General features: G+C 33.3%; 3 protein-coding genes and 1 pseudogene across 14 annotated transcripts in view; 3 read left to right on the forward strand and 1 right to left on the reverse strand.

Annotated features, from left to right (window-relative positions):
• LOC125779350 (uncharacterized) overlaps positions 1-23,164 on the forward strand; it is a 97,529-nt gene that overhangs the window by 46,932 nt on the left and 27,433 nt on the right. The window lies entirely within an intron of this gene.
• Positions 1-23,164, forward strand: part of LOC105222893 (tetratricopeptide repeat protein 39B) — a 78,011-nt gene that overhangs the window by 14,167 nt on the left and 40,680 nt on the right. The window contains exons 1-3 of one of the 12 annotated variants that reach the window (XM_049460443.1): positions 11,560-11,760; positions 11,966-12,085; positions 12,560-13,319. The exons of 8 other annotated variants lie outside the window; for them this stretch is intronic. The gene's annotated coding sequence lies outside the window, so the exon portion shown is untranslated. Of the gene's footprint in view, positions 1-11,559; positions 12,086-12,559; positions 13,320-23,164 lie in introns of those variants that run through there. 3 more of the 12 variants (XM_049460442.1, XM_049460445.1, XM_049460444.1) reach the window with 3 other exon arrangements.
• Positions 1-23,164, forward strand: part of LOC125779325 (uncharacterized) — a 326,516-nt gene that overhangs the window by 8,146 nt on the left and 295,206 nt on the right. The window lies entirely within an intron of this gene.
• LOC125779469 (uncharacterized) lies at positions 12,132-13,912 on the reverse strand (annotated as a pseudogene).

Here is a 23,164-nt window from a genome sequence, read left to right on the forward strand (position 1 = left end):
TATGTGGCTGGTCGAGCCTTAATTTATATTTTTATTTATTCTAAGCTGGAGGGTCCCCCCGAAGGTGGTGAATCGCAGCTTTATTTTATTTTATTATTGGTTGCACAAACCAGAAATTATGTTTTTTTTTTTTTGTTTCTGGGGCACTATTTCTCTTCGTGATCCCCACCGCAATTTTTACAATAGTATAATCTAATATACTTAGGTTTAATTTGGATGTTCCCCATAAATCTTAATATATAAAAATCACGTGTCACATTGTTTGTTTGCGATGGACTCTTAAACTACTGAACCGATTTTAATGAAATTTTTAACACTGTGTGCAGTTTGGTCCAACTTGAAAGATAGGATAGTTTATAACTCTCCTTATAGTCGCATTATTTATTTATTGCAAATTATTTGTTTATTATTAGCAAAGAGCTATCCACCAGTTGGTGGCGCTAAGAGCGGTATTGAGTGCGGTATGTTACAGTAGATGGCGCTACAAACATTAAAAACATTAAATGAAAATGCGTTGTTTGAAGTTTATATTATTTGTGGTAAAGTTATACGAGTCTATGACTTCCAAAAAAAAATAAAAATTGGGCGGGGCGAAGTTCGCCGGGTCAGCTAGTATATATATATATATATAATTTATAATTTTAACATATTTATTTTTCTTAACAATAATGATTAATTAATCTTACTGCTTTCCCCAATGTTGTCCTCTGTTGTCTTCTTGTTGTTTCGTCTTTACTCTCACTGTTTCCTATAAGGTTTCCGGCATTTCTCACGTTGTGCTTTCTCCAATGTTGTCCTCTGTTGTCTTCTTGTTGTTTCGTCTTCACTTTCACTGTTTTCTATAGTCACAAATGTTGTTGATATGTACTTGTTTGTTTGATAGCTTTATTTAATTTTTTTTGCGAAACGACACGTGTTACATTCATTGTTTTCTATAGTCACAAATGTTGTTGATATGTATTTGTTTGTTTGATAGCTTTATTTAAATTTTTTTTTTTTTGGCGACACGACACGTGTTATATATTAGATTTCATATTATTATTTTTTGTTAGTTTACGCGGCATAGCAGGTTTTGGTTTTAACTTTTAACTTTTAATTTTTCTCACTTTCATTGAGATATTATTATTATGGTTTTTGCATATTACCTTTCGCACGAGGATTTTATATTTTTATTATTTATCTTTTATAAGGATCTACGATCACGTATCCTTTTTCGAGGATATTTTGTTTTTCGGGGCCCCACGTTGGGCGCCAATTAATTCCCGTATCGCGGGAATTTGTAAAAAAATATATTTCCTATCTGCCAACGCGCAGAGAAAATAAAACTCGTCGTGTCGATTCGATCGCCTGAGACAAAATCCTCTCTTTATTTACAAGTTACTAATATTTATACATTTTCTTATTATTTACTAAAAGTTATTACTTATTGAAATTCAGTTTAAAACAAAGGAAGTGTCAATTTACATTAATATTGTATTCAGCATTTTTAGGCGGAACGTTAAGTGTTCTGCTTTGATTTTATTATGCCTTCTTGTGAGGGCTACAAATATTGTTTATATAAGAATGGTTTATTCTAATGTGAACGAAAGAAGTATATCAAATTCTTAGATAAGCAAAAGCATTAATAAAGATTTAAATATATGAGGCCGCACAACTACAAAGTGTAGAGATTCAATATTGTTTACAGTTATGGTCAAGTGGCTGTGTGGAGGCTGTCATTAACTCCCCCCTCCCTAAGATGAATCGTCCCCGATTCACTATTATTTTGAGTTAATTTATGTATTTGATCTAAAAGAGCATTATATGTGACTTCTTGCAATTGCACATTTTCTATTGGTTTGGGAATTTCGCGAGATTTTTTGAATTTTAATATTATGTAAGTTATGAAAAGTATTCCCAAGATTAATATTATATAACAAAAATATGAATGGACTGTGATATGCTTATTCCGTTCTGCTAAAATGTTTATATTATCTAATTTTAACAGTTTATTAGTTGTTTCTATATATTCTAAAATTTCAAAATTATTGATATGGTTATTTTTAAGATAATTCCAGATTTTTGTTTCTATTTTTTCATAAGTTTGATTATTAATTACTGTATTATTTTCAAATGTTATCAAATATGTTCCGGTTATTGTTTGATTGTCTACAATATTTTTTCCTGAAAATAATATTGCTCCTGGTTTTATTTCTTATATTTTCAAATGTTTCTCTTTTAATTTTTTACATTTTCCTTGTTTTTCATTTAATATTTCTGACAAACATGTACTTTTTTTATTTAATTTACAATATGTTTTTGTAATTTCAGTTTTACAATTTTGTATATTAAAAAATTTATTATTACAATATGTTATGTTCTGATTAATTATAAGCTTACCATCTAATTGAGCTATGGCTCTCACATCATAATATTTACATGTTGATTCTATTTTAGGGTATTTGATATAAAGTATAATTATATCTCCTTTTTGTGCTATTTTAAATTTTGAAATGTCCATTAAGTCTTAATTCATTGAAATGTAAAATTGTGGGATTTAAAATTCCTATTTTCCCAAATGTTATTGTATTTATTATATTTTGTAGTTCATGTATAATGTATTGATTTCTTCTTCTTTTGATTTTTCTGGCTGCGTTATCACTTTTTATATTATTTATTGTATCAGTTAATTCTGTTATTACTTTAGAAATTTCTGAATTTGTAGTAAATTGTTTATTGTTATTTATTGTTAGATCATTTAATCTATCATTTATTTTTACGAAATCATCATGATCTGGAGTTCCTGCTATCCATTTCCAAAGTGTACCTAATTCATTTATTCCTCTTTTTTGTCTAACATGGTTTTGTTTTAACTGTCCTAATAAAGTTTCAATTAATAATATTTTAGATTCTGTTTCTTGAGTGATAATTTCTAAATTATCATTATTATCAATTCCATATTTCATATTGTTATAAAAACTTCTTTTTTCTTCTGTTATTATATTTTCAAAGATTGTTAAATTAGTGATGTGAAATATATCTCCATATTCTTCATAAATGGAAACGTCTCCATTTTCGATAAGTACGTAGTCCTGTCGGGTATAATCTATGATATCAGCTGTCGTTAAGCCAAAATTGAAAGGATCATTTTGAAAACCTATAATTAATTATGATTTTATGTTATCTTTATGTATAATTCTATTTCTATTATTTATTATTATGTTATTCCCCAAGTTTTCTTTAACTTGTTGTTTCTTATACCTAGGTTGTAATTTATTTCTCTCTCCTATTATTTTTTCATAAATAATTTGTCCAGGATGATATTGCTTATCTGTTCTATGTTTATTATGAAACAATAGCATTTTCTCCTGTGCTTGCTTTAAAGTGGTTCGTAAGTTTTCATGGTTTACCCTATTATAAAGTACTTCATTTGGTTTAAAATTCGTTACTGAATTTACAACAATTATTACAACAATTCGTATTGTATTGTTGCGCTGCTCTAAGTACTGTTTCTAAATTACTGACAATATTGTATTCTCCTTTTATACATCTGGCTATTTCGATTATCGTTGAATGAACTCTTTCAACTTGTCCATTAGTTGTGCTATGACGTGGATCACAAAAGTAAATTTCAATATTTAACCTTTGCATTAAGGATTTAAATGTTGGTGTGGTAAAGCTTGGTTCATTATCTAAAGTAATTTGTTTTACATCTGTGATGGTTTGAAGTATTTCTAAAACCTTTTCTTCGATATTTGACTTGTTTAGTTTCGAATGTATTCTTTCATTCTTTTCCTCATTTCGGGCCAATAATACAATTTCTCTGTTTGTTAAAGATTTTCATTATAGCTTCGATGAGCTCTATTATGGGTTTGTTCTATTAATCCGGACTGATCTTCTCTATTAATAATATCCATTGGAAAAAGTTTGGTAAATACAAATTTATTTTGAAAAGTTTGTTTCAAAGCTTCTTGGATTTCGTGCAAGTCTTCAACAGTGCAGTGAATCGCTGTCACTAACTTTGGTTGACTATATTCTTTTAAAATAGTCATTAAATTTTCTACTGTGTCATACTCTATTAAATGCCTTTTATTCCCAAAGGTTTCGATTAACTCATGAATCGTGAACCTATTTTTACTTAGTATAATTTGCTGATAAACTGATTTAATGGTTTTTGTGTTTCCTGTATTTGATTGTTTTCGCTACTCTGTGCCGAGTGTTCTGAATCTTCTGATTCGTTTGATGAATGGTTTAACTGAAGACGGGAAAGTGCGTCTGCTACTACATTGGTTTTACCGGGTTGGTACACAAATTTAGGAGAGAATTCTTCTATAATTGCGTGCCATCTTTTCATTTTTGGATTCGGATTACGGGGTGATAAAGCAAATGTTAATGGTTGATGATCAGTATGTATTTCCAAATTGGTTACACCGTAGAGATAATTTCGTAGATTTTTTACTGCCCAAACAATGGCATAAAGCTCCTTCTCATTAGTTACGTAATTTCTTTCAGTTTTATTAAGAGTTTTTGAAATGAAGGTAATTGGTTTACCTCCTTGTGATATTCCTTCCTCATTTAGAGTTATTTCAAATTTTTTTGATTTACTTTTAGAAATCCTACCATTTTCTCCTGATAGGTATTTTGTCAAAGGTTTAGCTATCGCTGCATAGTCTTTAACAAGCCCTAAGAAACCTCTTAATTCGCGCAAACTTCTTGGTATTGGATAATTTAGTATTAATTTTATTTTATTTGGGTCTGTTTTAATAACGTTCTGAGCTACTACATAACCTAAAAACTCTATTTCTTTCTCGAAAAATTTTGATTTTTCTAATGGAATTTTCATATTAGCTTCTTTTAAAATTTGCGTAATTGTTTCCAAATTCTTTAAGTGTTGAGTTATAGTTTCCGAAAAAATAATTATATCATCCATATTAACGTGACAGATTTTTCCAATATGTTCTCGCAATATGTCATCCATTGCCCTCTGAAAAATTCTAGAAGCATTTTTTAAACCAAAAGGCATCCTCAAAAATTCATATTTCCCATTATTAACGGAAAAACTTTTTTCTCAATATCATTCTTTGACATTATAATTTGATGAAATCCTGATTCTAGATCGATGCTTGAAAAATATTTTGCCTTGCCTAAATTAGACAATATTACGTTAGTATCTGGAATAGGGTAACGATCGAAAATTGTATGCTCATTTAGCTTTTTGTAATCGATTACCATTCTAAGTTTTGGTGTTCCATTCTCATTGGTACCTTTTTTTGGTACCACCCAAATAGGTGAATTATACGGACTTTTACTCGGTCTTATGATATTTTCATTAATCAATTTTTTTATTTCTTCATTAATAAACGAATTTACAGATAAAGGATATGGATATTGTCTGCTCCATATCGGATCCTCATTTTCATTCTTATTTCTGCTTTTACTTTTGTCATGAAGGGAAAGTTTGTATTGATACTTGAATGTATTTTAGCAATTTTTTCTTTTATATGTGTTTTAAGATCCTGCAATTCTTCATCCTGATTTTCATTGTTTGAACTTTCGGAATTCTTTACCGAATAATAATTATCATTATCACCATTAATTTCTGAGCCACTTTCGCCCAATATTGAATAGTTATCGTTCATGTTGCCGGCAAATCCATCGGCTGGCGTTGTAGAACTTTTTCGTTCCACAATGTTTTTTTTATGATTATTTTTTTCATTTTGCTGGTATAAATCCTCAGCTGGCGTTTTGGGACCTTTTTGTCCTAAAATAAATTTTTTTAATATTATATTGCCGGTAAAATCTTCGGCTGGCTTCACGGAATCTTTATGTTCCTTATTATTTTCTTCTTTATTTTTACTGATATTTTACTGTTAAATGTGCAGAAACTTTTTGTTCCTTGATTTTTAAGTTTTTTCCATTTTTATTTACAAACCGTTTGCTTCATTTTTATTATTATTTTTTTCCATATAATTTATTTTCCTATTGGGCACGTCGATAGGTGCCTCAATTTTTTCAAGGAAATTATACCCCAAAAGGAGATCCGATTCTAAACCTTCTATTTCGTAGAAAATTTCTTCGACCCCAAATATGGTTATCATATGGTAATGCTTTATTATGGAATAGCCGTTCACGGTTTTTATTCGTTTATAAATGGCTAGGTCGTTTTTGTTATTATAAACCCCAGGCTTAATATAGCAAGAGGTTGCTCCTGTATCGATTAGAGCCTTTAAACTTTTTTTTATTTTTGAGTCGTAGAGCTTTAGATAGGGAAGTTCATCCCCTCTTTGCCTAAAAAATTACTCTCATTTATGTTGTTTATCTTCTGGGTTTCCTGTGGGCGAAAGCTATAATTGCTTTCCCTTAGTCGTTTTATTCCTTGGATGTTTTTATTTGAAATATACCTATTTGGTAGGTCCATATTGGCTTGATGGCTTGTATTGGCCAATGGTTTTCCAAAATTTTGGTAGTTATGGCTATTGTTTAGTTGGGGCTTTGGGTAATTTTCCCTTCGGTATGATCTAGACATAGATGGATCTATATCCATTGGTTCTGGTTTTAGCATGTTGCTCCTCTGAGGAAATCGTAAATTATTACTTGGATAAAACTGTTTTACTCTTGTCCTTTCATTTGCAAAATTTTGTGCAAATCGAGCTCTCTGATTATTGGACTCTATTTCCTGAGCTTTTGCCAATGCGTCGGGCAAATCTTCCGGACAGAGAGAAAATATAATATCTCTTAATGGAGCGTTAAGTCCAGTTATAAATATTCTAAGAGCCTGGTCTCTATTCTTTTTGTTCAGTTCTTTTGTTATTGGTGCGGCCCCTCAATAAGTCAAATGGTTTTATTAATCATCAACGTTAGTTTTTTGTTAACTAAATTATAATATTCAATGACCGTCATTGAACCTTGTCGTACAACACTCATTTCTTGTTCTATGATATGAATCGGACGTTTGTATGAATATGCAAAATCGAGACGCGCAATTATCGCGTCAAAATTTAACACAGTACCATGGTTGGTTAATAGGCTAGTTAGTGAAGAACGCAGAATCGTGGGTCGTGTCAGCTGGCACGACCTATCTTATGGGCGCGCAATGTAACTGAACAGTGAAAAACGCTACTCCCTTCTCTCTGACGTGACGATGACGTGAGAATCTGCGACATTTGGATTTTGCCGCCGCAAACGTCGCAGCTGATTGCTCTCTCACAACGCAGGCTTGCCAATATCGATATACTGCAGTAATTATCAACTTTTATAATTCAATCTGTTCAATATGTTTGAAATTTTCTTAAAATAACTCAAAATCAGAGTCGAATGCTATTATTTATAAATATATAAACTATTTTTAATAGTTTGTTTTCAGTTTTGATATTTTATATTGTAAAAAATTGTAATTGAAAACAAAGATGTGCTCAAAACTATATATGCGTATTGGGCATTGGCAACATTGTTCAAATGAAAACAAAGCAAAGATGGCTGATTTCTGCGTTTTTACCACGTTCTTGACTGTGCACACATTTTGCCGATGAGGAAGGAAAAGGAAGGAAGGGAGTAGCGTTTTTCACTGGCTAGCCTTTAATGTGTCATTTGCTTCTAGTGTAATTTTGTTACGCAAAATCGTAAGGGCTGCGAAGTACTTTCGGCTACCTCTTACATATAAACTCATAACGTTATGTGCTGCTTCGCGCCAGCTAACATAAGCGTTTATCCTTCCTGAAAATTCTGGTAAGGATTTTATAACATCTAGTGACTCATGACACTGAATGTTGTCATTTATTGTTTCCGGCTGAAAATCTGTTACTCTGTGTGTTTCAGTTTCAACTTGAGTTTTTAATCTGTCAATTTCTTGCCTTATTGTAATATTGCTTTCCGCAATTAGGCGCGTAATTAAATCTACCGTTAATCCTGCCTCATTAATCATGATTAATTATTATTATTATTTTTTTGTTTAGAGAAAGTACTTTATTATTATTTTATACTTGTATAATCTCTTCTAGGAAGAGATGCTCTTCTATTCTGGAGGGTCCTTTTGTGTAGGATTCGCAGAATTGAGCTAAGTTATGGGGGTCTTTTTATTTTGTTATGTGGCTGGTCGAGCCTTAATTTATATTTTTATTTATTCTAAGCTGGAGGGTCCCCCCGAAGGTGGTGAATCGCAGCTTTATTTTATTTTATTATTGGTTGCACAAACCAGAAATTATGTTTTTTTTTTTTGTTTCTGGGGCACTATTTCTCTTCGTGATCCCCACCGCAATTTTTACAATAGTATAATCTAATATACTTAGGTTTAATTTGGATGTTCCCCATAAATCTTAATATATAAAAATCACGTGTCACATTGTTTGTTTGCGATGGACTCTTAAACTACTGAACCGATTTTAATGAAATTTTTAACACTGTGTGCAGTTTGGTCCAACTTGAAAGATAGGATAGTTTATAACTCTCCTTATAGTCGCATTATTTATTTATTGCAAATTATTTGTTTATTATTAGCAAAGAGCTATCCACCAGTTGGTGGCGCTAAGAGCGGTATTGAGTGCGGTATGTTACAGTAGATGGCGCTACAAACATTAAAAACATTAAATGAAAATGCGTTGTTTGAAGTTTATATTATTTGTGGTAAAGTTATACGAGTCTATGACTTCCAAAAAAAAATAAAAATTGGGCGGGGCGAAGTTCGCCGGGTCAGCTAGTATATATATATATATAATTTATAATTTTAACATATTTATTTTTCTTAACAATAATGATTAATTAATCTTACTGCTTTCCCCAATGTTGTCCTCTGTTGTCTTCTTGTTGTTTCGTCTTTACTCTCACTGTTTCCTATAAGGTTTCCGGCATTTCTCACGTTGTGCTTTCTCCAATGTTGTCCTCTGTTGTCTTCTTGTTGTTTCGTCTTCACTTTCACTGTTTTCTATAGTCACAAATGTTGTTGATATGTACTTATTTGTTTGATAGCTTTATTTAATTTTTTTTGCGAAACGACACGTGTTACATTCATTGTTTTCTATAGTCACAAATGTTGTTGATATGTATTTGTTTGTTTGATAGCTTTATTTAAATTTTTTTTTTTTTGGCGACACGACACGTGTTATATATTAGATTTCATATTATTATTGTTTGTTAGTTTACGCGGCATAGCAGGTTTTGGTTTTAACTTTTAACTTTTAATTTTTCTCACTTTCATTGAGATATTATTATTATGGTTTTTGCATATTACCTTTCGCACGAGGATTTTATATTTTTATTATTTATCTTTTATAAGGATCTACGATCACGTATCCTTTTTCGAGGATATTTTGTTTTTCGGGGCCCCACGTTGGGCGCCAATTAATTCCCGTATCGCGGGAATTTGTAAAAAAATATATTTCCTATCTGCCAACGCGCAGAGAAAATAAAACTCGTCGTGTCGATTCGATCGCCTGAGACAAAATCCTCTCTTTATTTACAAGTTACTAATATTTATACATTTTCTTATTATTTACTAAAAGTTATTACTTATTGAAATTCAGTTTAAAACAAAGGAAGTGTCAATTTACATTAATATTGTATTCAGCATTTTTAGGCGGAACGTTAAATGTTCTGCTTTGATTTTATTATGCCTTCTTGTGAGGGCTACAAATATTGTTTATATAAGAATGGTTTATTCTAATGTGAACGGAAAAAGTATATCAAATTCTTAGATAAGCAAAAGCATTAATAAAGATTTAAATATATGAGGCCGCACAACTACAAAGTGTAGAGATTCAATATTGTTTACAGTTATGGTCAAATGGCTGTGTGGAGGCTGTCATTAACTTACACATATGAATATGTCACCAACAAAAACTTAAACAAAATTATTAGAACCGTCGTATGTTTCTCACATGCATAACCAAACCATACTTAAGTCAGTGCAACCTAAGTGTCAATGGTGGTGTTGGTGGTAAGCGCTTGGAAAGTCAAGATGCCACGAGTACCACAGGTTCGAATCTCGACAGAATAAATTTTTAATTTTTTGCTTTTAACATCGTATACTATACAAATAAATATTTTTCTTATATAAAGAAGAAGAAAAATATTTATTTGTATACTATACGATGTTAAAAGGCATACATCTTCTATCCTATCTTGTGTATCTGCACATGCTCATATGAGTGTATGTACGAGTATACGCATGTGCGCGTTCAGAAATTGAAATCATATTTTCATCACTTATCAATATACTTATTACATGTGCGCGCATTGACTTGCATGTTCATACATTCATATATACTAATATGTACCTATATTTGCACACATTGCCGAGCAAATAATGCACAAGCATACAAACACATAATAAATTTATAAAATGTGAATTTAAGTTTTCTAGTTTTCTCTTATACTAAATGATATGCATTTCTGAATATCACTAAGAAGTATAACTTCATCCGCGCGTAGGGACTCCACGCACCTTTTTAGTTTTTTAATGTGATGTCGTAAACAATTAAACATTTTTCGCTTACGTTGTAAACGCACGCTGAACCCTGTAAGTTTTATTAAACTAATGTACTAAGTATTGTACCAATTGAAAAAGTCTACAGAAAACTCCGCGATGGGATATTTCTGTCTCTTATGGGTATCCCACAATAACATTTTTTGTCAATTACTTTTTACGACAAATAACGCGTCTATTATCGGAGCTCTCTAGCGAGCAATATTTAAACGATGAAGAATATGCGTACTACAAGTATTTCAAACTGATCCTTCCTAAAAAATTATACAATTGCTAAATATTTGGAATAGTAGAATAGAACTGCATCCAAATACACAGTACAATGGATTATAACTTGCTCAGTCAAAGAATATTATACCACGTGCATCCCAGAAGACTGATGTCATAACCTTGCCAGCCGACTTTTTTGTCTTTCCGCACTTTAAGATTAGTTCATCATGTACAGTCCACTATAATGTCTGTCGATTAGACTCCAGTGTGATATGATGGAGCCGTATTTCTAATGTCACACACCGATGCAAAAATTCGGTTTTATTACGATTAAAGAGCATTCAAGCACTCCTCAGAGCCAGTAATACTGTTTTTGTTAGATTATGAACTTACAAGACACCCATTTTGCACAGAACTTTCGCCACTTTCCAACTTAGCAAGTCTCTTTTCAACGATTGATCTCCCTGGTGCAGAGCCCAAATTCGACAATATTTTCACCCAAAACGCTATGCTTTATTAACATATGAAATGCTTTTATGGTCTTTTGTTTATGTAAACTAACACAAGTTGCTTCACAAAAATGCTATATCTCATTAACTAATATTTATAATCTAACTGATAGAAATCATATAGATGGTAGTAGTAGTATTATCTATGGGTCACCCTGAAGGTGGCTGTAAACGGTGAGAGTAATTCTTATGAGAATGCGATTAGATTGGTGTGAGAATTCTCAAACCTATATACATTCTCACTCTCTCTAAGAACGAAAAGACGGAGAATAAGAGTCATTTGAGTGAGAGTATTGTCGCCCATTCTCACATGTAGTTACATGATGATGATAAAGCTCATGAGAATTCATATGGCAATGATTATTGTAGAAGAGTGATATTGTCGAGCTCTGTGGTTTTGTGTGCCAAGTGAACATGTCGAAAAGACGTAAATTGCTTTTGGGTTTTTAAGTTTCAATAAATATCTAAACGAAATAAAAGAGGAGGAAAATAGGAAAAAAACAAGAATTTGGAGTTGCGAAATTTATTTAGATCGTGACTGTGAAAATGTGTACGAAAATTTAGTAAAGAAATTGGAAGCAGAAGGTGATGAATTTTACAAAAAATTTGTAAGAATCACTTTTGTTGAATTTAATAAATTCATCAAAAGATTGAACCTTTGATACGAAAAAAATGCACAAATATGAGGAAAGCAATTAGTAGTCGTAATCGTCTAGCTGGCATCAGATAATTATTTCTAGGAAATTAATCAACAATTTTACCTGAGTTGAATGTGCTTTTTTTTAAATAGGCGATAGTTTCAACAACTTGTCTATGTATTGTGTTTAAAATTGCGCCGTGTACGATTGGTAAAATAATCACTGACGTGTGTGAAGCTATTTACAACATACTAAAAGAAGATTATTTGAAGGTAAATATAAAAACATAAATTTATTTAATACATTTGCCTTTGGGTGAACACTTTGGTATTCTTAAAACTAAAATAAAATTGAATGAATGAAAAAGCTAATACTCATTCACTTTCTTGGGAGGCAAGTCTGGTAGACAATACCTTCAGCGTGCCACTTCAATTCCAATTCTTCGTCTTGTTTACCAATTCGCCTCAATATAGATGCCAATCCTTCACCATATTCATCATATTTATCTTTTTTATTTAGCTCCTCCAAAAAACCTTGATATATTTTTTCTCTTTGAAGTGTTGCTGCTTCCCTCTTTCTTTTATTTAAAAAAGATGTTGTTGGTTTTTCAACTGATGAAATAGAAGTGGAAAAATAGTGTGTATCAGCGTCGGTAAATGTTTCACTTTCTGCAACTGTTTCAGTCTTATCATCACCCTGAAAATAATAAATAATAATTATTAAATTAAACATTTTGATTTTTACAGACCCCTTCAATTGTGGAAGAATGGTATAAAATTGCTGATGGCTTTTGGGAGAAGTGGAATTTTATGAATTGTTTGGGTGCTTTGGATGGAAAGCATATAAATATAATAAAACCTGACAGAAGCGGAAGTGAATATTATAATTACAAGGGTCATTGCAGTATTGTTTTGATGGCATTAGCTGATGCTAATTATTGTTGTTAATATTGGCGCTAAAGGTTCTGGTTCAGATGGTGGTGTTTTTAATGAATGTAAATTTAACGAAAAGTTGCAAAACAATCAGTTGAATATTCCACCAAATCGCCCATTATTGAATAGAGAAAAAGAAATTCCGTTTGTTATTGTTGCTAATGATGCGTTTCCATTACAAAAGCACATTATGAAACCGTATTCAAAAAGAAATTTGACCATGCCAGAAAAAATTTTTAACTATCGATTATCACGTGCTAGACGTGTTATTGAAAATGCTTTTGGTATAGCGTTAGCTAGATTCATATGTTTGAGAACTTTTCACCACAAAAAATTACAACCATAGTATCGGCTGTATGAGTTTTACACAATTTTTGCATGAGACGGACACAAAATCTTTATTCACCAACATCGTATGCTGATGCAGAAGAAAACGGTGTATTAATTCCTGGTAACTGGCGTTTGGAATCACCAGAAGAACTAATTTCTCTAGCTCCAATTCAAACACAAAACGCAACAAATGAAGCAAAAGAGATTCAAAAGGAAATAACAGAATTGTTTGTTACTCAAGCAGGTGAAGTTCCATTTCAATACCGAATGTGTAGATATAATAATTAATTAAATCAAATAATTTTGTTTAGACTTTAGAGAATATAATAAAAATAAAGCGATAAATTCTTACCAAATTATCTATAGGTCCGGCTTTTGTCATTTCATTATACAAAAAGGAAAGGTTTTTTGTAAATCTCCATTTTTTTGAGTGCCACCTGCACTACCACTTTTTGGAAGTTTTTTATAATTTTTCTGGTATGATTGCTTCATGCTTCGGAACCTCAGCTTTGCTTCTTCACCAGTGCAGTCTAATTGTTTACCCATTTCTTCATATAAACGTGATTTTGCATTTATATCCATATACTGAGCATCACTTTTTTTCCACAGCATAGGATTTTCTTCATGAAATTCGAACAATTTGATGTATTTTTCATCACTCCATTTCTATAAACAAATTATATACAAAAGCAATGATAAATACAAACTAGACAAAGAAAATAAAAAATTTCTATAATAATACTCACACCAATATCACATAATTTTAATTTCTTTTTTGCTGAATCCATTGCACACGCTATTATCACATCAATAATGAAGAAATACAAATGAAATATCAAAAAAGCACGCGATGAGAAAAAATATTCTCACTTGCTGCAAATGAGAATAAAATCGAGTCGTGAGAGTGTTTGCATATTCTCACCCACTCTATTTACACAACCGACGTAATTGATCTCATTGAGAATGAGAATGCGTCTATGTTGAGAATGAGAATGCGTTCTGAACGCTGTGTACACGATGAAGATGAGGCAAATTATACATTCTCATAAGAATAACTCTCACCGTTTACGGCCACCTTAAGAAAAGCGTGGAAGGCTCCTCTAGTATGAATTGTATTTTCAAATGGACACATTTATAATGCCTAAATGTGTTTTTATTATAGAAGTAAGTGTAATGTAAATGCATATAATTTCATATTTTTGTTATACTCTTACAATATGTTGCTACATAGTACAATAGTTTTGTTCACCTTTGTTTGTTTGGCAAAGGGAATTTCAGTATCAAGGGTCACTAATGGGCGAACATTTTTTAAGACGTGGGCGTGGCCCCGCCTTCTATTAAGTGAAATATGCAAATACCATTAATGCTACAACAGCTAAATTCACCTAGCACATACATTGAATAGCTCCTACCAACATCGTTAAAATGGATGAAATCGGAAGATAACTCCGCTACCCCCACATTACGGTACTCTTAAAAAATAAAACTAACTAACTAAAAGCGCGATAAATCCATAACTTAATTCGCCAAAGACATTAAATTTTACTCCCGAGATGGTGGTAACAGCGGAAAGGGAGGAAGTCCTTAACCTTACGCAAGCTTCACAAGCAGCCCTTTCGTGTCTAAAAATGGGTTTTGAACTAAGGGTGAGCTCTTTTTATCAATTGGCCTCTCATTACTAAGATGACATGTCGCGGCTAAAGTAGCGCACTTGGGTTGATGTGCTAAGAGCGACCTTTGCTTCTTTGCCTTTTGTAAGTCTTGGTGCGTCAAAGTATCGCATTGGGGATAGATTGTTCCTTTAAGTTTAAGATTAAGTCGCTCTATGAACTGGAGCATATAGGTGACTACCCTGAGTGTTCGGAGGAACGATGAAAATCGTTGAAGGATGTCATTATCATCCAAAATTGTGGGATGGGTGTCGCCTTTCGACTTTCTGGAGCAATTTTGTTGCGCAAAAGCGATTATGGCCAAGAATCGGTGGATTCTGTTAACCATTTCCCTAGAGCGTGGCAGTTACAAGATGCAGGGGTTTGCACCCTACTGTGCCTAGATCGGCAAGATTGTCAGCCTGGATACGTGTCGTGGCTTATCCCACTAGGCCAAGTATTTACGACGTTCGATTAGAAATACGTAGGCTGTTATATATATTTCTGGACTAGGCAACACTAAGTGTTTGAATTTAGTTTGAATAGTTTGATTTCAGTTTTGATATTTTTTATTATGAAAAATTATAATTGAAAACTTAGATGTGTACAAAACTACATATGCGTATTGAGTAATGGCAACATAGTTCGAATGAAAACGAGAACAAAACGCTTGCCGCTCGTGGCGAAGTGAGAAGATGTTTCTGCCATTAGCGTTTGTATTCTATTTGTGTGCTTAGCCACTCTTAATCAATAATGCCATACCGCGCAAATATATTTTTATGTGATGATTTCTTATATTTTTGAAAATATGTGCTCCCTTTCTATAGCGCATATTATTATTTTAATACATTCCCAGAGGCAACTTAGCTTTTTAAAATTTAACAAAACAATTATAGAAAAAAACCTCAATTCCTTGAATATTTTGATAAAACAACCCAACTGAAAATATCACAAATCATATATTTATATAAGCATTTTCATAAAATGGAACTGCAATATGTTTAAACACAATATATAAATATAATGGTCACAAGTATCTTTTCTTTTTTATATATGCAGATATGCATATGTACGTATAAAAGCCCACAACTTGAGAAAAGTTTGCCCAATTGTAACTAAAATTAATTTTTACAACTGGCATCACCACCATTAACTGATCTATCACTTGTACAGTGATGTGAACAAAATAGGAACAACTATAGGTGTTGTGAAGTTTTAAAATGTGCTGTTTTCTTATTAAATAAAATTGTTTTAAGATACAAGTATAACTTATATATTTTTCCTTACAGTGATTAGAATTTCCCACCATGCAAAGGTAAATGAAAACAAATTTTAATGCGAAACTCTAAACCCTGCAAATTATGTTTACCTCTTTTTGTTCACACAACTGTACAATTCCGATATGAAGTAAACTTCTGCACTTTAATTTGTGTACAATGTCAGTATTGCCGCAATCACTCTGCCAGGAATAAAGGGATGTCCAACTTTTTCCAGTGTGAGAGCGTTTCAAAATAAGCGTTTTTTATAACATTTTCCATTATGGCCAGATTGGACAAAATACTAATTTTTGGACATTTAAATTAAAACACCCAACACTTAGTAAGAATAAAAATTACTATTTACTACTATTTAGTGGTTATTTAATACCTAGAGAATCTAATTAAATCTTTGTATGGCATGTTAAAACAACTTACTTTTGACTTTTCAGTACCCAATAAAAGGTTTTAAGCTTTTTAGATCTTAATCAATAAATGTTTTTAATAATTTCCCATCGAAAATAATACTATGATGCTTGACATTACAAAATGTTTCATCAAATACATTTACATTTCATAAATTTATTTAATTTTCATTGTTTTACATTTTTTGTAAGTGCAACAAATCTCTCCGTTTACATATTTTTTTGGTAAGATTTCAATCTGGCCATCGCTTCCAATTGCTAAACGTCAAAACCTACTGAACTCGATTAGCTGTCAAAGTTCAGTAGGTTTTGACGTATAGCAATTGCTCACTCACTTCCAGTGAGAGAGGAGTTGGACATCTCTTTATCTCTGCACTCTGCGATGAACATTAAATTACGGAGGATTGTAATTGATTTTTTTTCGCAACTTGTTATGCCCTTCTCTCCGTAAACTGATATTCCCCTCATCTAGCCCCCGTGCGCACTTTTCTAACTTTGCGGGCAAAAAATGTGCCCATCCCTGGTGTAAAGAAATGCTGAAAAAATACGATCGCGGTGCTTCAAAACACGTTTATAAGATCGCCACAGGTGACAAATCATGGATCTATGCGTATGAGCCCGAAACAAAACAGCAATCGACCGTGTGGGTCTTCCAAGACGAGCCGAATCCAACGAAAAAAAAAAAAAACATTTTCGTTGATAAATATCCCTATTATTAGGCCAGAAATATATATAGCAGCCCTCATGTATGTATATATTTTCCACGCCTGTGGTGGCTTTTCTAACCAGACTAGAACTATTTCGGAATCGGACCATAGATATAATTTGTATTTCGCCAGTTTTGTTAGTATTAGAGCGCCACAGAGTTCAAGTTGTGGTAGACTTAGCGTTTTTAGAAGCGCAACTTTTGCTTTTGCAACTAGTAGGTGGCCTTATTGTTGCGATATCGCCTTGTGTGCGCACATACAAGTAGATAGTGGCACAATATGCCTTTTCAGAGGCGTAGCAGACGCCGCATAGTTCCACTTTGTATTCGGGGGAATAGTTTACCCACCGCAAAATTTGTATCTGCGAAATGTCGGTCAGATTATTACTGAATTGGGACTATTTTTCTTAGCGAAGAGGTTTCACTTGTTCGTCCCAGTCGGTTCCGTCTAACCATAATTATTGAATCAGAATTTTCGCCTGTATCGTAATTGGCGAAAGCCATCCTGCGGGGTCGAAAAAGTTTTGCCACCGAGGATAAAATCTATCTCTTCGTTATGTCGGATAATGTGGATATGGACTCAGAAGTGTACGAAAACTGGTCCAATATCGCATTCCATTGGATGCCTAGTGTTTGGTTGCACATTCCTTTTCGAATATAAGAAAATTAGTATCCAACAAACATGATGTACCTTTTTGGAAAGCTCATTTCAAGCGCTAACACGTGTTTGATTGATTGTCGTTTCTTTTAAGTCGTTCGTGAGTTATAGCGTCGCAAATATGGAGCAAAATAAAGAGCAAATACGGCATATTTTACAGTACTACTACGATAAAGGCAAAAATGCATCTCAAGCCGCCAATAAAGTTTGTGCAGTTTATGAACCCGATACAGTTTCCATTTCCACCACACAACGATGGTTTCAACGTTTTCGTTCTGGTGTAGAGGTGGTCGAAGATGCGCCACGCTCCGGAAGGCCTGTCGTCGAAGTTGCGATAAAATCGCTGAATTGGTCGAAAGAAACCGGCATAGTAGCAGACGTAGCATCGGTAAAGAGCTGGGCATGAGTCATAAAAAATTCATTTCAATTTCAATAAAAAAAAATCAATAAAAATACCGCAAGACTTTTTTGACAACCAATATTTGGGTAATTAGCTGTGATCTTTCTTAAGGGAAACCCTTCGGTGTTGAGGGCATTTATTACCTGTGGTAAGGGCTCATATGCATATAAGCAGGATCGTCTATATACGTTTGTGTTTTTAACACTTGTGTTGCCAGAGGAAATTTTGACTTTATGTCTTCTTCGTGTAGTTTACGAATGGCTAGATATGGGGCACAGTTTACGTCTAGACGCTATGAAAAATCGTTGTGATCTTTGACCTATTAGGTCCCTGAGCTGAAACAGTTCTCCTCGATGTTCGATGAAGACGACTGCTATGGGTAGTAGTACCCTACTTCTACTTCTGGATCGTGTATCTTGGCAAATTTCGGGATTTTGTGTTTCGGGAGTTGAGAAAGCGCACTGTTGGGAAAGTTATGGAAGTGCAGTGTGAATGATGCCTTTTGTGGCAATATACGCAATTGAAATTGCTTTCGCAATTATTAAGATTGTAAGCATGGGTCAAGCAGTTTATTCAAAGTCAAAGTTGTTCCTTTCATTAATATTCAATTTTTTAAACTTTTCGCAAGATTTAAGTTTATGTCTTCCTGTACATAGTTCTCACGTATGTTTGTTTTGTTCGGATGTGAACTCCCACAAAAGAAACGATTTTGCCGGTTATGCCGCCGAGCATATGTTTACCAGTATAGGCAGAGAACGTATATTTATAGAGAAGGTCCAATAACCGACAAGCGTGTGAACTGTCAAAAGCTAACAAAATGCGATGAGTGCATTTCACCACAGCTAGATACGAGGGCTGTCCGATAAATAACCGACTTAACCATGATGCACGCGACTTTTTCAAAATTTTTTATTTTATTTTTCTACATAGTCCCAGCTTTCTCATGCCCAAATCTTGGTTTAATATGTGACAAACAGTTTCTTTTGACATCTTCATAATCTTAGCTATTTCCCTAACTTTAATCCGGCGGTCGTCTAGTACCAATTGATGAACTTTAGCGATGTTATCGTTGGCGCATGAACAGAGCTGAGCATTCAATGAAAATTATGCTCAGAAATATACATTCTTATTACAGACGTATGTTAGTCTTTTGGATATAATTATATACGTTTACAGGTAATCATATTAATTGATATGATTATCATCATCAATCACATTTCATCATTTAAATTTTCATATGCATCTAGATACATAGTTACTTATGTAGGTAGAATTCAAATTCAAATCGTAATATTATCATTTATCAGTAAAAAGTGTGCGCGCACTGATATGTACATATGCATATGTGTACGACATTGCCGAACAAATAATGTATATACACACCAACATACAAATATGCGTACACATGTAAATATGTGTGTATGGCATTCCCTCACAAATAATGCATACAAAACATACATATTTATATGAATTTACATGTAGATATGTCACCCACAAAAAGTACAAATATTGTTCTACAAAAACAACAATCGTCTAATATAGCATCAGCAGCGTCACAAGTCAATATGGCAGCCGAATTGGCGAAGCCCAAATGTAGTAAATTTTACAACAAAAACGATTTCATTCATAAACGCAGGGGCATATGCCACAAGCGACTTAGCTTCATTCATATAAACAGACGCCGTAACATCTCCCCGAGCATGCCTTTGCCCACAAGCGTCTTTTCACGACGACGGCAAAAGCTAAAAATCATAAATTGAACAACTTTCTGATGCTTCTTCACAGAAAGAAGTCAGAAAAGTGGCAACAACGGAGTTGTCGATTTATAATATTCAGTTCTAAAATATTTTTCCGGAGCTCGCAAAATTCAGCGTCAATATGTATGCAAGTTCATACATATGCGTACATATTTACGCACGTTGGATGGCGAAGCTGTTACAGCGGCAAGGGAAGCGGTGACAATCGGCGATCGTTTGTTAGTTTCTTTCGTGTCTCATCGCGTCAGTGCTTCGACAGATTGATGTGCTGAACACATAGAACGCGACAGACTGCAAGCGCCATCTGAATATGATATTGAAATACACACATTCTTAAGGACACAGTTATTTAGACAGCTGCACAACTACATAACTATGTCCATAAGAACGTGTATATTTTAATATTTGACAGATGTCGCTTGCAGTCTGCCCCGCTCTATGTGTTCCGGGCGTGACTCTTTGAGTTTCGGCCATTGCTTGTCCGTGACAACGGAGATGCGAAAGATGCGTGCGACACTTGTTATTATGAATGTATGTACATACATATGTATGTGGCTCGCATTTGCTTTAGTAAACATACGGACAAATGTGAGAAAGAAATAATATATGTATGTACATATATGCCATAGAAATTCCACTGGTTCAAATATGGAAATGATAACGAAATACTCGTAATGCGAATATGCATATTTCATGAAGATCATCAATTTTCTTTGAAGAAATGAAGTTCATTTGATACATCTTCACTTTATAATACACGAATTAAATACCTATAACTTTTTTGAAATGTTAAGAAATAGATACATGGTTTATATTTACGAATTTAGTAGTAGAAATCATCACTGCTACTTTTATACATATTTTGTTATGTGCCAACATTCTTAGCACTTAATTGTATACAACAACATTGTTTAAACTAAAGATATGCTTACTTTAAGTCTGAGCGCCGGCAATCGCCAAACCGGTTTTGTCTATTTGAGTGACTTTGATAACGCACTCTTATCATACTTGCATAGGCAAGCATACATACCTACATTAGTGTAAATGCTTAGAATTAGAACATGTACCACTATCTCAGCTGATCTTTATACCGTGTGTTCAAAAATTGTCAATATTTTTATTTTCGATTTCTAGCACCGATTCAGAGTTATCTAGAATCGATCCTAGAAATGAAAATCGAGAGCAGTATCTTATTAATCTGTCATTCTCAGAATTGAATTTAGCGTAAGAAATGTCTTTCCTCTTTTTTTGCTTTGTTGCACCTTTTTTTACGCGTGTAGCTTCTATGTACTTGGACTCTTGTCATCAGAAATGATTTTCGGAATTTAAAAAAATGGATAGATTTAAAATATTTAGAGTCTGCGCTCATTTAGTAATAATAATTAATAATAGTAAAATATATTTTTCAGTATAAACTGATGAATATAAACCCTAAACCTCCCTTGGGTACATAAGAGCTTTTATTTCCGATTTAATGATTTAATTATTAAAATACGCGTTTATAGTTTTTATTCCCGCCGGGGGAAGCAGAGAGGAAGAGGAAGACCTCCACTCCGTTGGAAGGACCAAGTGGAGAAGGACCTGGCTTCGCTTGGAATATTCAATTGACGCCACGTAGTAAAAAGAAGAAACGACTGGCACGCTGTTGTTAACTCGGCTATAATCGCGTAAGCGGTGTCTGCGCCAGCAAAGAAGAAGATATAACACCCCAGCTTAACACGGATATTAAACAAACATACAGTTGTCCATGAGGAAAACATTCTTTTGTAGGTTAATCCCTACTAATTCGAAAGTTTGGCCTTGGGACTTGTTTGTAATTAGAGCAAAGGATGTTTTCACTGGAACTTGAAGCCGTTTGAATGAGATTGACAGATTACTTTGGATCATCGGAATCCTGGGTGACCAGCTGCTGGGCCGGTGATAATAAGTAGTTGCTACAATAAAATTGTCCTTCAATTCCTTAATAACGAAGCTCGTCTCGTTGCACATATTTGTAGGAATTAAATTCCTCGAATGCATAATTGGACTCCAGTTTTTAAAGAAAATTCATGTGGTGGCAGCTCAGAAGGGTTTAATGAATTTAGAAACTCCTGGGGATAATGGACTGCGTCTTCGATATTAGTAACGGTGTTTAACGATTTGTATTTTTTTTCGAGAATTTTTGAATAATTAAATCGTTTATTTCGTTCACACTATCATTCCTGGGTGACACTGTTACCCTAGAATACAACCAATGAAACTTCTTTTCGTGCAAATTCTAGATGTCAGGGTACACTGCATCTGTTAAAATATTTGGGCTAAAGAATCATCCAGAAGAATACTTCAATTACTGCTAAAAACTACTGCTGAAAGTCAACATCAGTGATTCCATGAATATGAGCTCTCATATTCGCCCGTATTTTATATTTTCAATCGAAGTACATAAAGACGACAATATTAAGCATGCTTTGATAATATCTACGCGTACACGGGCTCTATATGTGCTTTATGGCTCATGGTGCATTCATCTCACATAATCAATGAGGTGTCTTGCATTAGTTAACCCAGAGGCCATTTTTTCGGATAGAACTTATTGATTGTTGTCCAAGATTTACGGATAACGGAAGTTTAAAAGATGAATGAGCAATTTAGAAGAGTTACAGCAATTCCTGACAAAACAACTGCTAACGCTACCTTCCCTGATTGTCATATTTTAGCAAGTATTAAATGTCTAAAAAACGTCTTGCCACTTGCCCAAAAAAGTGTTATTTTTGTTATTTTTCACGCAATATCTCGACCTTATCAGTGTGTTGCTGCTTAGCTAAATGTTAAATAACATTCCTTCTCTAAATTTAACATTCTCTGATATAAGAAAGTATTGAACTTTTTTTGAATTTAATCTCAAAAGTGGGATAAAAATGAACATTTTCTGATTTTTTACAAACCATCCTTATTGAATTGCCTTCAAAGGTGTTCGGCCATTTTTCATTTCATGCAACGGTTCAGTCATCTATAGCGAACAGACAAAAAACCAACTTATTTTTATATATACTTTTTTTCGGATTTATTCGTATGTCCTCGTATGTACACTCGTAAGTACAGGGGTCAATACCCTTTCGATATGTGTCTGCATTCAATGTGCTATGCTATAAGTATGTTTAAAGCTACTGTGATCAATTGAAAAATGTGTACTTCGCATGGTTTTCGATTCAGTAAATTTTTTTTTCTGTAAGTTGGTAGTATTGTTAGTGACATCTAT

Source organism: Bactrocera dorsalis, chromosome 6 (assembly GCF_023373825.1).
Source record: "Bactrocera dorsalis isolate Fly_Bdor chromosome 6, ASM2337382v1, whole genome shotgun sequence".
Taxonomy (NCBI): Eukaryota; Metazoa; Arthropoda; class Insecta; order Diptera; family Tephritidae; genus Bactrocera; species Bactrocera dorsalis.